The 15,939-nt window shown below is 48.3% G+C and overlaps 1 protein-coding gene across 5 annotated transcripts in view; it reads right to left on the reverse strand.

Annotated features, from left to right (window-relative positions):
• The window catches only part of USF1 (upstream transcription factor 1), a 1,351,219-nt gene that overhangs the window by 1,105,343 nt on the left and 229,937 nt on the right, over positions 1–15,939 (reverse strand). The window lies entirely within an intron of this gene.

Genomic DNA, 15,939 nt, shown 5'->3' on the forward strand with positions numbered 1-15,939 from the left:
CTGGTCTTGTCTACGTAGTAGAGGACCGCTCTCCTCACATCTAGTGTGTGGAGTTTTACCTCAGCTTACCTGTTGGGTTCCTGGAAGAAAGCCGGTAGCTCAATTGACTGGTTTACATGAAATTTGGAGATGAATTTAGGGGAGAACCTAGAGTGAGTACGTAAAACCAGCTCGTCTTTGTGTACAACAAAGAAAGGACCCTGCACTGACAATGCTTGAATTTCACTAACTCTTCTTATGGAGGAGATAGCCACTAAGAAGGCAGTTTTATAAGTCAGGTGTTTGAGACTAGACTTGTGCATGGGCTCGAAAGGGGGTCCCATGAGCTTAGCGAGTACCACATTGAGGTCTCAACCTGGCTGTGGGTTAGAATGGAGGGTGGAGTCTCTTTACTCTTTCCATAAATGCCTTGATGACTGGTACTTTCCGCCATGAGACCTTATTACGGGAGGTCGTGTAGGCTGACAAAGACGCCAGGTGGACCTTTTTCGGGAGTTGAATACTAACCCTGTATCTAGCAAATGGAGCATATAAGTTAGAATGTGGGATGGAGTAAATTCTACAGGGTTGATCTGTTTAGACTGGCACGAAATTACGAATCTTCTCCATTTGTCAAACAGTGCTGCGTGTTTGGTTTTCTTGATTCTTTTAAGAAACATACCTGGAATTGTGTCTAAGTAACCAAAGAGACCGTTCTGAAGACATTTGCTCTGGGTCTGGGCTGCTTCCTCCATTTACGTATTTATTGTTGTGTTATATAAAGGCGGCAAACACAAACACAGTTGCTTCATAGTGCCTCAAGAGAAAAGGATGAAGGGTAGGGCTGATCAGTCTCAGCGTTGAAACATTCAAGTTCAAGTTAAGTGCTGCAGCAAAGGGGGGCGTTCAGTACATAACAAGTAAGATCATCATTGCACGATAAGTATAAGGCAGGAGGAAACTGGAAAAAGTGCACTGTGCAGCAGAGTACAAAATTGTCTGACCAACAAGAAAATATAACTAGCTTCCAGGGCACATTCACCATGACTGGGACACAAAAAACCCATTCATATGATTGTTTGAAAAGAAACGTCTCCAGCTTTTTCCAAAGAGAAAGGGATAGTCTACCAATTTTAACATAGTGGGAAGGTTGTACCATAAGGCAACTCAATATTTTTAAGTGAACCTTCTAGAGCAGGGGAATCCAGTCTGTGCACGTCCTCCCTCTGATCCGGCATGAACAGCCACTACATCCCTGTGTGTGGCCTGTTGAGCAGCTGCTTCCTTTGTCTGAGACTAAAACAGAAGTGGGTGCCCCTGCTGCCTTTTAAATTGGGTTGTTAGATCATGAATCATGCCAGAGTGAAGCTGCTAAGAGCGGGACCAGGTTCCAAACCAGTCTTGCTCAGTGGTATCTTGCTTCTAAGACAAGTGCATTGCCTCTGAGCTATTCCCCCGTCCCTGGGTGGAATTAAGTTTTGTTTTGCCGCTGCACAAACTTGAATCACTGTGGGACATCCTGACCTGGACTCCTACAGTACAAAAGACCTTACCCTTCACTAGAGCATCACTGGCCTCCATCTAAAAGTCCAGTACGAATGTATCTTGCTGCCATAAGTGTCCTGTCGTCCACCAAGCTAATGGTGGTCTCTTGTGGGTCTGCAAACATTGTAGTTAGTCACCAGAACTCTCCACCTGTTGCCAGGGTCTTTGTATGCAGTCCCTGGATCAGGTATCAGAACCGCAGACTGTAAAACTCAATGTTTCCTTTGGCCTCTGTACCCGCAAACTGTGGGCATTTTCCACAGGAAGAGGCACCAAATGTCACATCCTTGGGCCACACCCCATTGCTGGTAATAGTCTCTAGTCCTTGGGCGGCTCTGTGTGGATCATCATCCAAGGTACCACCAACACAACTCTGCTTCTAATCTTCTTTGATCAACTCTGCAACCTCCCTCCTTCAGGCCTTTGGTGGATCAGGAGTTGGTCTGGTGGGGTCTAACACCCTCACCAGCCTGAAGGTTGCAGTTTCAGCAACTCTACTAGAATTCTGGTAATATTTACCCACACTTCTTACTATAGCCAAGAGTTGAACTATTGACTTGGTTTCTTTTGTTTCTATTGACAAACTCTTTAGATTTTAGAAGTTTACAAAAGAACAAGTTACTTACCAACTGTAACATTCTTTCGACTGGATGTTCCTCCCACGTAATCCTCATCTTATGATCATTCATTATCGACAGCTTCGCTGCGTCGGAAAAAAAAAAAAAATGTCAGAGGGTGCTGTGCTCGAGGTCGTGGCGTTGATTGTCCCTTGACGGACTCCGTACCTTGTCTACGTCACTGATGGTATAAATAGCTGGAGCCCCACCCGTTGGCTTCAGTTCTGTTTTTTAGATGAAATATTGGAGGAACACCCAGGCGTGCCTCATGACTGATGCACTCTTCGTGAGAGGAAAGTGTAAGAAAACGCAAACTGTACTGCGGGGTAGGTTGGGAGGGGCGATAAGGAATACGTGGGAGGAACATACAGTCGAAAGAACGTTACAGTTGGTAAGTAACTTCGAATGGATTGTGTCCTCCCACATATTCCTCATCTTATGATAGACTCCCAAAGTGGCAATTTTGGAGGTGCGAGTACTAGATACTGTTTTCATGGACAGAATGAAGTACCGCCTTGGCAAATAACCCCTCATTGGAGGGGGAAGCATCTAAGCAATAATGCTTGATGAAAGTATGCATTGATTTCCATGTTGCAGCTGAACAAATATCCGCTGCAGGGACTCCCCTCTTCAGAGCCGCAGAAGTAGCCATCCCCCTATTGGAATGGGCTCGAAGCCCATCTGGGTGGTCCTTTCCCGACAATCTGTAGCATTCAATTATAGCCAGAATGATCCAGCGGGATATGGTTTGTTTCGTCAACGATACCAGTTTATGACCTGTATAACCTACAAAGAGTTGGTCATTGTGACGTAATTTTGACATTCTTGAAATGTCAAAAGAGAGCCCTTTTGGGGTCCAGTCTATGCAGTCTCTGCTCTTCTTTGTCCAAATGAGGAGGATAGAATGTTGGCAATATGATTTTTTTGTGACAAATGGAAGTCAGAAACTACTTTTGGTAAAAAGGAAGGTTTAACTTTAAGAACTACCTTGTCCTTATAAAAAGTAGTATTATGGAGGTTTACATGAGAGAGCCTGTAGTTCACTAACACTGCGGGCTGATGTTAAGGCCACAAGAAGGACAGTTTTTAATGTTAGAAGCCTCAAGGGACAAGAGTGCAGAGGCTCAAAAGGTATACAAGTTAGAAACTTAAGTACTAGATTTAAATCCCAAGTTGGGACATGAAAAAGGTACTGGAGGGTATACGTTAGTAAGTCCTTTCAGGAATTGAATGATCAATGGGATTTTGAAGTAGGAAACCTCTTCCGAGGAGCACTTGAAAATGGACAGCGCAGCAAGATATCCTTTAATTGTTCCGATCTGGAGCCCCAGATTGGCTAGATGTAACAGGAAAGATAGCGCCATTGGAGTGCCACATTGAAAAGGGTCCACATCCTTATCTTTGTCCTCAGTTACTGAACTTGTTCTAACGACATCGGTACAAAGATTGCGTTGCTGGCCTTCCGGCCAAAAGCAAAATCTCCATAACGTCATCCGGAAGATCCTAATCCTTGTATCTCAACCTCTCAGAAATCATGGTGAATGTTGAGTGTCTTGACCTCTGGATGGAGAACCCGACCTTCCTCTTGCTAGAGAAGATCCTCTCTTTGCGGAAGATGTATTGGAGGGCAGATGGACATGTCCACAAGGTCCGGGTACCACGTCCTCCTGGCCCAATCCAGGGCAATTAGGATCATGGTTTTCCTGAACTTTCTCAACCTCCTGATTACTTGAGGAATCACGGGGACTGGAGGAAACGCGTACAGAAGTGGGAACTTCCACTCCACTACGAATGCGTCTCCTAGAGCTCCTCTCGGAGGAAATTCCCTTGAGCAGTACTGTTCGCACTTCCGGTTCATCGCAGTAGCAAACAGATCCACTTGAGGAGTTCCCCAAAGGGCAAAGATCTCTAGAAGGATTTCCTGAGCTAGCTCCCACTCGCGGGAGACTGTGCTCTGTCTGCTCAGAGCATCTGCCGCTGTGTTCTGCTCTCCGGCTAGGCGAACTGCCTCTCTGCACAGTGGTAGTGACCCTATGCCTCCTCTCTTGTTGAAGTAGTACATGGCCACTGTGTTTTTCCGTCATTATCAGGGCATTCTTTACCTGTACAGAGGGCAGGAAGGCCTTCGGCGCTAGTCTGATTGCCCTCAGTTGCAATAGGTTGATGTGTAGTTTGGACTCCGATGGAGACCAATGACCGCGGATTGTCAGATCATTGTTGTGTGAGGTGTCCATTACTACTGTTATCTCCGGCCATGGTTGCCAAAAAGATTCTCCTTTGAGGATGTTGTTGTTGCAAGCCCACCATAGTAGATCCTGAGCAACTGCGCTCGGGACTTGCAGAAGATCTGTCATATTCCCTTAGAACTGGGACTACTGAGTTCTGAGTGCACATTGAAGGGATCTCATTCTCAATCTGGCCTGTGGTACTTGGAAAATGCAGGATGCCATGAGACAGAGCAACCTCAGAAAATCGAAGGCTGGTAGATGCTGGGCATTCTGGAACTGTGTTACCATCTGCAGAATGTGGAGAGCTCTCACCTCGGGAGGCGAGGCTTTGCCCGAGGAAGTATCCAAGACTGCTCCAATAAACTGGAGCTTTTGGGATGGTACCATGTGGGACTTTTTGAAATTGAGGGAGAAGCCCAATTTGTGAAGGAAGTGGCAGGTGATTGAAAGATGTTCCTGAGCTTGTTCGGGAGAATGTGCTCTGATCAACCAATCGTCCAGGTAGGGGTAGACGTGAATTCCCCCCTCTCCTAAGATTGCTGCCACCACCGCCATTTATTTGGAGAAAACCCTTGGGGCGGAGGTCATCCCGAATGGCAGAACTCAAAACTGATAGTGAGAATTGCCAATCGCAAACCTCAGGTACTTTCTGTGCTTGAGATGGATTGGCACATTAAAGTAAGCATCCTGAAGGTCCAATTATACCAACCAGTCTTGGAGTTGGAGTGTCATGCACAACAAATCAGTTGCACAACCAGCACAACCACGCACCATATTGCCCGACACCCCGACACACACTGCTAGACTCCCCGGACCACAGTCCGCCTCCCAAGCCATCACTTCACTTATGGTGCGAGGGAGTCGTCATCATCGGCGGGTCCGGGCCGTGCGCAGAGGCCAGCCCGGTTTGTTGCCTCGTTTTCAGTGGCAACTCCCGTGGAGGCTGCATTCGGGCTTGAGCACCCGATCACGGTTACTTCCTGGGTTCGCGACGGTTCCCCGATCACGTGGTCAAGTTTCCGCTCACGTGACTGGGAACCGACGCACGTAAAAGCCGGGAAGTTCGAGCGGCTCAGCGCTTCACAACTGTTTGGCGCTTTCAGGATTTTGTTGTTTGATTCATCGGATTTTGGACTCAGGCATACGAACCACGGATTTGCTCTCTCTTGCTCCACGGATACTGTCACTCTGAACTTTGTACGGATTTTTGGTGCTTTGAACTCCTTTGCTACGCTCAAAGGATTGCTTTTGGATTTTTCCCCTTCTGGCTTTTGATCTTCCAACCATAGACTTCGTGATCAATTCAAGTTCCCTTCGGCTACGGAAGAGCTACATGCACCAGCCGGTATCTACCATCTAGAATACGGCTGTCCGGATCTTTGACGCTCCCTCGCATCTGACCCTAGGCACCCTAGATCCCTCTCGCTAGATTTAGGTAAGAAAGTTAATTAACACTCTTTCATATCAAAGTACTGTGTTTGCCTGTGCTAACCTTGACTTCCTTCTAACAGCCTCTGGGATCCTCGGTGTCATCAGATCCAGCGAATCAACAAAACCACCTGTGGCCTCAAAGCTTGCACAGGGAGTTCTTTACTTCTTCCTGTGGGCGATTTGTGGACAGAGGCCCCTTTACTCTTCACTATGCGGCAAGTCACGACAGACTGTGAAGCCGTTGTGTTGAGTATGGAGCCTGCAGCTGAGGATCCCGTGGCTGCCTTGGTACAGGCACTCACATTGCTAAGGGCGGATATGGGTGCAGCCACTGCTGCGATACACCAGAGGCTAGATTTGATCCAAAGTACACAACACCCTCTGCCTGCAAATGCTGAGTTCGGAGAGGCCGCGGCTCAAAACCCACCTGTTCAGCCTATTGCTCCTCAGCCCCCTAGTGTCCCTACCACACCTCAGTTGCCAGTCCTCATGCCCACGTCATTTGCCTTGGCCGCCCCCGAAAGTTTCCATGGTGATCTTAGGAAGTTTCGTACATTTATAAACCAATGAAAACTACACTTCCTTTGCAGACCTCAGGCTTTCCCCGATGCCACCACAAAAGCGGCATTCACTGTCTCATTTGGCCGGCACTGCGGCAGCATGGGCTAACCCTCTGTTGGAAAGTAATAATCCTGTTCTATACGATTTTGAACTGCTGATCACGGAAATGTCTTGTGTGTTTGATACACGCCACAAAGCACAGTCCCGAGACCTCGAGTTGCTAGATTTGACTCAAGGAAAGGGATCTCTCATAGAATACATTGCTCGATTCAATCAGCTAACTGCTGAAACGTCATGGCCTGAACAAAAAAAGGCAGTTGTCTTCTATAGAGGGCTCAATAACACCATGAAAGACGCTATGGCTGTCATCCCTTGCTTGCCCACAACTCATACCGATTTAGTGGATCTCGCGTTGCAGATCGACGCAAGGCGTTCCGAACGCCGTCTTGAAACCGGAGTTCCCAATACCAATCTGCCTTCCTCCTCCTCTGACACAGGTGTCGAGCCCATGCAGATAGGTGGTATTCGTAGCCCTATCACACAAGTAGAGAGAGACCGCAGAAGAAATGGCCATGCTTGCTTCTATTGCGGCCTGAATGGCCATTTTGTAAAGTCATGTCCTAGACGCCCTAAACTCAAGAATCCGGTTTTTCAGAATGCTCGACCTTCGATCCGGGGGCTGGCTCGAGCAATACTTCCCTTTCCCTGGACAGGTACCCCAACTTTGGTAGGATTAGGCCAGTGTTAGTGCAAGCTACGATAAAACCAACACCCGATATTGTTCATGCTGTCTCTATTTATTTAGACTCAGGCACCACCGGCAACTATATCGACATCAAACTGGCTGGGTCCCTTAATCTGCCTCTGATTACCAAAGAACGTCCAGAGCCGGTTCAGGCGGTGGATGGCACAGCACTAATTTCAGGCCCAATCAAGCAACAGACTGCCCCAATCACTAACTATTCAGAACACGCCTCAGGAAGTTATCTCATTCGACCTGATTACTACGCCTCAGTTTGGGATCATATTGGGACTCCCATGGTTGCATCTACACAACCCATTGATTGATTGGAAGTCTGGGCAGGTTCATTTCGAATCTGAAACATGTCAGAACTTTTGTCTCATTTCGCCTGACAACACTGTATCACCTCCACGAGCCCTAGCACAACTCACACTACACGAAGACGCTACTATGGCCATAGAGCCTCATGTGGTGGGGGCTGTTGCCACTGGTTTTCCTACAGAATACAAGGATTTCCATGAAGTATTTGATAAGGGTTCCTCGGAGGTACTCCCGCCACATCGTTCCTACGATTGCCCCATCGACTTGATTCCAGATTCTGTGATTCCCTCAGGTCGTATCTATTCCTTGTCTCCCTCTGAAGAGCAAGCTTTAAAGGAATACATACAGGTAGCCTTGAAAGTCGGTCATATACGTCCCTCCACCTCACCGGCGGCTAGCCCTATTTTTTTTGTCCCCAAGAAAGAGGGCGATCTACGTCCTTGTGTGGACTATCGTCGACTAAATTCTATTACCATCAAGAATCTATATCCGATTCCTTTGATTACCCCTTTATTGGCCAGGTTAAGTCATGCCTCCATCTTCACAAAACTTGACCTCCTTGGGGCCTATAATCTGGTCAGAATTCGTTCCGGAGACGAGTGGAAAACTTCCTTCTGTACTCGCTACGGATTGTTTGAATATATGGTCATGCCCTTCGGGCTTTGTAACGCCCCTGCTACCTTCCAACGTTTCATGAATGAGATCTTTCACGATTTGTTGGATGCGTTTGTAGCGGTATACTTGGATGACATCTTGATATACTCACAGAACATAAAGGACCACATATCACATGTCCGCGAGGTACTGTCCCGTCTCCGCCAACACTCTCTATGCCAAACCTGAGAAGTGTCAGTTCCACACTGAAAGTGTGGAATTTCTGGGTTCCCATATCACCCCTGGGGGTCTGGCAATGAACCAGTCCAAGGTCCGTGCTGTCTTGGATTGGCCTAAGCCCTGTAACATTAAGGCCCTGCAATCTTTCCTTGGGTTCTCAAATTTCTACAGGCGCTTCATCCAGGATTTCTCATCCCTTGTAGCTCCTCTCACTGCCCTGACCAGTCCCAAGTCCCCTTTTGTGTGGTTACAGGAACACCAAGCCGCTTTTGATGCCCTGAAATTAGCATTTACCACAGCTCCCGTCCTGAAGCACCCGGACCCAAAACTCCCGTTCATTGTGGAGGCTGATGCTTCCCTCCTTTGTCCTTGGTGCAGTTTTGTCCCAACGCTGTCCTTCCTCGGGTCAATTGCACCCGATTGAGTTTCATTCTCGAATGTTCTCTGCTACAGAGTTGCACTATACCGTCACAGAGAAGGAGCGGTTGGCCATCAAGGATGCCTTCCAGGTTTGGCGGCATCATCTGTTGGGGGCAAGGCACGCTGTCACTGTGTTTACCGACCACCGTAATCTTCAGGATTTGGCCTCACTAAAGTGTATTAACAGCTGACAGGTGCGGTGGCACTTGTTTTTTGCGGCCTTTGACTTTCACATCAAACATAGGTCCGGTTTGTCCCATGGGAAGGCGGACGCCTTGTCCCGCTCTCCGGGTGGGGTATCCTTGCCGGTTTTCCCGGAAAATTTGTTAGACCAGCATGTCATTTGTATTTGCACCCCTCCTCTGCCTTTGTTGGATTCCATTCGCAAATGGGTTTCACTACATCCTGATCAGGTTACTGAGTGGGATCCGGTGTTTCATGATGGGCTACCGTATATCCAAAACAGATTGTTGTTACCAACGACCGATGCTCGTAATCTTGCTTTGGAGTGGTCCCACGATAGCGCCATCAATGGTCATCCCGGACAAAGACGTTGGTGGCCCTCCATGAAACACAACGTAGAAGGATATGTTAACTCCTGTGCAATATGCGCCCAGTGTAAACATCGCAGAGGGCACCCGCTGGGGCTTTTGCTTCCTTTACCTATACCCTCCAGGCCCTGGCACACAGTATCCATGGATTTCGTAACAGATCTACCCCGAACCAAGGGATTAGATACCATTTGGGTGGTAGTCGACTCCTTTTCCAAAATGGCTCGATTTATTCCTTGTTCCGGTATCCCTTCAGCCCCGGCTTTGGCCGAGCTTTTCTTCAAATCGGTCTTTTGTCTCTTTGGGTTGCCCACAGTTATCTCAGATAGGGGTCCCCAGTTCACTTCTCGTTTGTGGCGAGCACTCACGGTCCTCCTAGGCATCGATTCCCGTTTCTCTTCCGCATATCATCCAGAAACGGACGGTCAGACTGAGAGGGTGAACAAAGCCATGGAGCAGTATTTGCGTTGTCTAGTGTTGCAACACCAACAGTCCTGGCTGAGTTTACTACACCTCGCCGAGTTCTCCTACAATAATGCAACGCACTCCTCCACTGGCTCTTCTCCCTTTTATGTTTTATATGGTCAACACCCCTGCACTTTGCCTATCCCAGACCTTGCATCTTCTGATAGCCCTGCTGCTGCTGCCTGTACCCACGACTTATCGGTCGTTCATGCTCAAACTCTTACTCACCTTCGGGAGGCTCAGGAGTCTACAAAGGCTGCAGCGGATCAGAAGAGGACAGTGGCACCTTCCTATGTTGTGGGGGACAGGGTTTGGCTCTCTTCTCGCCATCTCAAGCTTCCTGGTTGTCGCAAACTACTCCCTCGCTTTGTGGGTCCATATAGAATTTCCGCTGTAATAAACCCTGTGGCTTATCGCCTCTCGGTTCTTGCCTCCTGGCGCATACACCCTGTTTTTCACACCTCTTTGCTGAAACCTTGGCCGGCTCCTACCCGTCTTCGGTCTATGCCTGGTCCTGTTTCAGTGGGGGACTCGATGGAATACAAGGTTTCGGGTATATTAGGTTCCCGTATGGTTCGGGGTGGTCTCCAGTACCTTGTGGATTGGGCAGGTTTTGGCCCCGAGGAGCGTTGTTGGGTCCGTGCGTGTGATGTCCATGCCCCTAGGCTTGTTTCATGTTTTCACCGGGATCATCCTTCTTGCCCACGTGGTCGTGGGCCATTGAGGGGGGGCTCTGTCACGCACAACAAATCAGTTGCACAACCACGCACCATATTGCCTGACACCCCGACACACACTGCTAGACTCCCCGGACCACAGTCCGCCTCCCAAGCCATCACTTCACTTATGGTGCGAGAGAGTCGTCATCATCATCGGCGGTTCCGGGCCGTGCGCAGAGGCCAGCCCGGTTTGTTGCCTCGTTTTCAGTGGCAACTCCCAGGGAGGCTGCGTTCGGGCTTGAGCACCCGATCACTGTTACTGCCTGGGTTTGCGACGGTTCCCCGATCACGTGGTCAAGTTTCCGTTCACGTGACTGGGAACCGACGCACGTAAAAGCCGGGAAGTTCGAGTGGCTCACCGCTTCACAGCTGTTTCACAACTCTGTTTGGCGCTTTCAGGATTTTGTTGTTTGATTCATCGGATTTTGGACTCAGGCATACGAACCACGGATTTGCTCTCTCTTGCTCCACGGATACTGTCACTCGGAACTTTGTCCGGATTTTTGGTGCTTTGAACTCCTTTGCTACACTCAACGGATTGCTTTTGGATTTTTCCCCTTCTGGCTTTTGATCTTCCAATCATAGACTTCGTTATCAATTCAAGTTCCCTTCGGCTACGGAAGAGCTACATGCACCAGCCGGTATCTACCATCTAGAATATGGCTGTCCGGATCTTTGACGCTCCCTCGCATCTGACCCTAGATCCCTCTCGCTAGATTTAGGTAAGAAAGTTAATTAACACTCTTTCATATCAAAGTACTGTGTTTGCCTGTGCTAACCTTGACTTCCTTCTAACAGCCTCTGGGATCCTCAGCGTCATCAGATCCAGCGAATCAACAAAACCACCTGTGGCCTCAAAGCTCGCACAGGGAGTTCTTTACTTCTTCCTGTGGGTGATTTGTGGACAGAGGCCCCTTTACTCTTCACTACGCGGCAAGTCACGACATGGAGAGCTTGAAGGATCTGAGAAAGGGTCACCATCTTGAACTTGTCCTTCCTGAGGAACTTGTTCAAGTGTCTTAAGCCCAAGATGGGTCTCAATCCTCCGTTCTTTTTTGGGATGAGAAAGTGTGGGGAGTACCAACCATTGTTTCTCTCCGCTACAGGTGCTGGTCTATAGCACCTCTCTCCAGCAGGGTTAAAATCTCCTGCAACAGGAGCGGATCTGGAATTTTGACAAGTTGGTTCCCGGTGGATGGTTCTGAGGCCTTTTTAGGAAGGGGAGACAGTAACCTTGAGCTACTGTTTCCAGTGCCCAAGCATCTGAGGTAATGCCCCGCCATTCCTTCAGATGCTGAGAGATCATGCATCCCACTGGGGTTTTGTGCAACAAGGTCTCAGAGTGATTTGGAGGCGGCTGCAGGAGCGGCTGAGGGCAAAGATGCCGATCCTGATGCTGGTTTCGCACCTCGTCCACCACAAGGGACATTTCTTTTGCCTCTTTGAAAGCCTGTCCTCTTCCTCTACCAAAAGAGTAGTACCTAAAAGAACGACCCCTCCAGGAAGATGAGCCTGAATAAGGTTTCTTAGGCTGTCGCATGGAGGCGCTAAGAGATTTAGCTGACGCTTTTGAGGTCTGAAGTTTTTCTAGGCTTTCATCAGCCTTACTACCAAACGGCCTCGAGCCATCAAAAGGCATGTTGTGAAGTCTGGCCTGCACATCTGGTGCAAACCCACACTTCCTCAACCACGCAAATCTGCATAGTACAGTGCTTGCAGCCATGGATCTGCTGATACTATCAGAAGTATCCAGTCCAGACTGGAGGCATTCCCCCATTGCCTCCTTCCCGTCTTTGACAATATTCAGGAAGCCAAGCCTTTCCTCGCCTTCCGGAATATGATCAGCCGCCGCCGAAATACAGTCCCACAGGATAGGGGTAAACCTGGCCAGGGTACAGGTGACATTGGTTGACTTAGGAGCCATACTACCCGAAGTAAAAACTTTACGGGCCCAAGCATCAACTTTCTTATCCTCCCATAGGTATTGAAGTAGGGGGGAACGTCACCTGATATCCTTGTATGCGGATGACTTGTTGCTATATTTGAGGTACCCGGAAGAGAATCTCCAGTATATTGTGGAGGTGATGGAGAGGTACGCGAGGCTATCCGGGATAGCGGTTAATCCACAGAAATCCAGCATTTTTCCGCTGGGCTGCTATAGGAGCGCCCCTGTAAGACGCCTACCAGTACTACAGACGCCGTGGGCGGTCAGCTCTTTCCGATATCTTGGAGTGGATGTGTACCGCTCGGTAGAAGAAGAGCATAGGCAAAACACCGAGGTAGTGGTTGCGAAAATCGAGAAATGCATAAAATTCTGGGTGAAGCTGCCCCTAGCGATGATGGGACGCGGGGCAATGTTGAAGATGGTGGTCCTTCCTAGGCTCCTATACTACTTTAGTAATATTCCGTATATGATACCCAAAAAGTTTTTTGCCAAATTGAATAGTATGTGTAGGGACTTTCTGTGGCAAGGCACTCGAAACAGAGTGGCATTATGGAAGCTGCAAAACTTTTATGAAAAAGGGGGGATCAAAATGCCTAATTTTGAGGTCTATTACATGGCGAGCCAGCTGCAAATATGTGGCCAAATGGCTCTCAGACGAAATGACCCCCGAACTACGGTTGTTTGGACGGGACTGCGCCCCATTCCACTTAAAGGAGATGATCTGGTTGCCTGAGTCGGAAATGAAACGGGTCCGAATATGATGAGGCTTGGGTGGAGGATGTGGCGTAGAGCGTGCCGGATGATGGAAAATCCATTCCGTGCTCCCAGCAGGTGCCGTTGGCCGCGTTGGTAGGAGATGATGAGCAACTGAGGGTGATTGTCCGGACCCACTGGGAATCGGTGGGGTTGGTGACATTAGGGGATATATGGCAAGGAGGGGTCATTGTGGATTTTGGAGTGCTTGAGGAAGAAATGGGGCTGCATTCCGGCCAATATATTACATATCATAGAATTGTACGGAGAATTCGGAACACGTGGCCCGAAACCGTATTAGAGGAAGAACCGGATGCTTTTATGGAGGCAATATATTATGTTTCTGAGGGAGGGCAAGAGATCTCTAGACTATATGAGATGGTGATGCATAAGGTCAGGAAGGAGCCGACACAGTTAGGTTGGACTGGGAGGCAGAAGTGGGAGCCCAGACGGAAGATGGGATGTGGGAATGCGCCCTTGGATACCACAAAAAGGTGTCTAGGAATGCGAGATTAAAGCAAATACAGCTGTATGTGACACACAGAGCATACTTTACGCCTCTGAGGCTATCCAGGTTTGCGAAGGCTGGTAGACAGGCGTGTCCCAAATGCGATGAGGAAAAGGCAGATATGACGCACATGTTTTGGTCATGCCCCGTCATTGAGCGTTTTTGGGGGGAAGTGGCACAGAAATGAAAGGAAAAGGGGGTCACGATCATCATAGACACTGTTTGGGCCTGCTTGCTGGGTGGGTTCCCCAGATCACAAAAACGTAGACATGTTGGAAAGCTCAAAGACTTAGCATACGTGCTTGCGAAAAGAAGAATTGGAAAACATGTCACAAGCCACGAATAGATATATGGTGGAGGGAGCTGCAGAAATGGGCTGAGGCTGAAACGGTGGTGTGGCAAGAAGCGAGTAGCGCTGGAGAAGAAGAGGAGGCAGGAAACCTGATGGCATGGAAGTCATTAATAGCAGAGTTATTTGGCACGACACAAGACCTGGCAGAATCCACGGGAAGTGATACCCCGCCACGGGCTGCAAATACAGAGCGCGAAGTATGAATAGGCTCATAAGGAGGGAGGGAAGGGGGGGGAGCAGTGCACATGATTATCCGATAAACAGTTGATCGTTTATACAATGCACTGCACGTTTGGTTTGTATTTTTATTTGGTTGAAAATTTAATAAAAATGTGCTTAAAAAAAAAAACTTTCTTATCCTCTCTATCCTGGGGGATAGTAGGATATGCAGTCTGTCTTGAAGTAGTTGCTGCTTGAATAACCAGACTTTCTGAAGTGGGATGTCAGTTTAAATATTCAGGATCAGAACTAGCCGGTCTATATTTTTTGGGAAAATTACTGTTTACAGCAGCAATATTTTCAGGACTTTCCCAGTTCTTCTCCACTGTTCTTTGAAGTGCCCTATGGATCCTTCTGAGGACCCTGAACAATTATGTCCGTCATATCGTCCTGTTCAAAAGTGTGTGAGGTTCTACCCCAACCCATATATTCTATCACTCTATTCATCAGACTCCTGTACCCTTAATCTGCATGTTCTGCAGGGTCAGGCCTAGCAAACTAATTCCGGTGACGTGTCAATGCCACTAGCAGAATGCAGAGTCTTGCACAGATCTCTCATCTTAGATTCTGGGTCTATAAGTTCTTCTGGAACTTGTCTAGTGCCATATTGCACTCCAAAAGGAGAGATTTCCTCATCCTCAGATTCTTCAAAAATCGAAGACAGACTTAAAAAAAAAAATGGTAAAGTAGTGAATCTCCTCTTTTCCTCCTGAGTCTTCGTCGAAGGAACGGAAAGATTCTTCGAAGGTGTCGAAGGAATCTTCGGCGATCCCGATGAAGGCTTCGACACAGGCGTCAAAGGCGATTTTGGCTTCGATGTCGAAGTTGCCGGCGCCGATGGCATCGACAAAGTCGTGGAAGTTTGAGACGACTTCTGTTTCTTATGTGGTATCGGAGAGGTACTAGACTCTCGATGAGTCGAGACGACTTGGCGTCGATTTGAGTTTTTCGAGTTTCCTCCATACTACTGGGTTTTACCACAGTAGTTCCCACTTCCCTTAGTCGTCCAATGGAAGTGACAGGGGTACGGCTCTTCTGAGGTTTCTTTGAGGGGGGGGGGGGGAAAATCGAGGTCACATTCTCAAATACCTGCATCATCTTCTTTTGAAATTCCTCCCATTTTCTAGGGGAATCCGACTTTGTCGGGCATCGTACCACTTCGGTCGATGAATCGGAAGATGACGAAGGAGATTTATGTCCCCTTTTCACTCTCTTAGAAGAGGAAGATGAAGAGCGCCTCGATCTACTGCGAGATCGAGATCTCTTAGAGTGTCTGACGATCCGATTCTTTCGAATCGCTAGATTTTTTATGTTTTTTAGCCGAAGCCTTCGAGGAGGCCTTGGAAGCGTCCCTCCCCAGCACCAGTTTACCTTTCCTCTCACAAAGGGCCTTCTCCGTCATTGACTGACAGGAGCCACAGTCGCCGGTTCGATGACTAGAACCGAGGCACCAGAGACAAACACGGCGAGGATCTGTGATCGACATCTTCGATCCGCAGCTGATACACTTTTTAAACCCAGTCTTGGGTGTTGAAGGTGTTGAAGAAGACATTTTCAGTAGAAAATTTCGAAGCGCGCCCTTCAAGAGCAAAGCAATCGGAAAAACAGAACTGAAGCCAACGGGCGCGGCTCGAGCTATTTATACCATCAGTGACATCGACAAAGGTACTGAGTCCATCGAGGGACAATCGACGCCACGAGCACAGCACCCTCTGCTGAAAAAAAATATTTTCCCGAAGCAGCGAAGCT

Source organism: Ambystoma mexicanum, chromosome 1p, assembly GCF_040938575.1.
Source record: "Ambystoma mexicanum isolate Mex_15411 chromosome 1p, UKY_AmexF1_1, whole genome shotgun sequence".
NCBI classification, from domain to species: Eukaryota; Metazoa; Chordata; class Amphibia; order Caudata; family Ambystomatidae; genus Ambystoma; species Ambystoma mexicanum.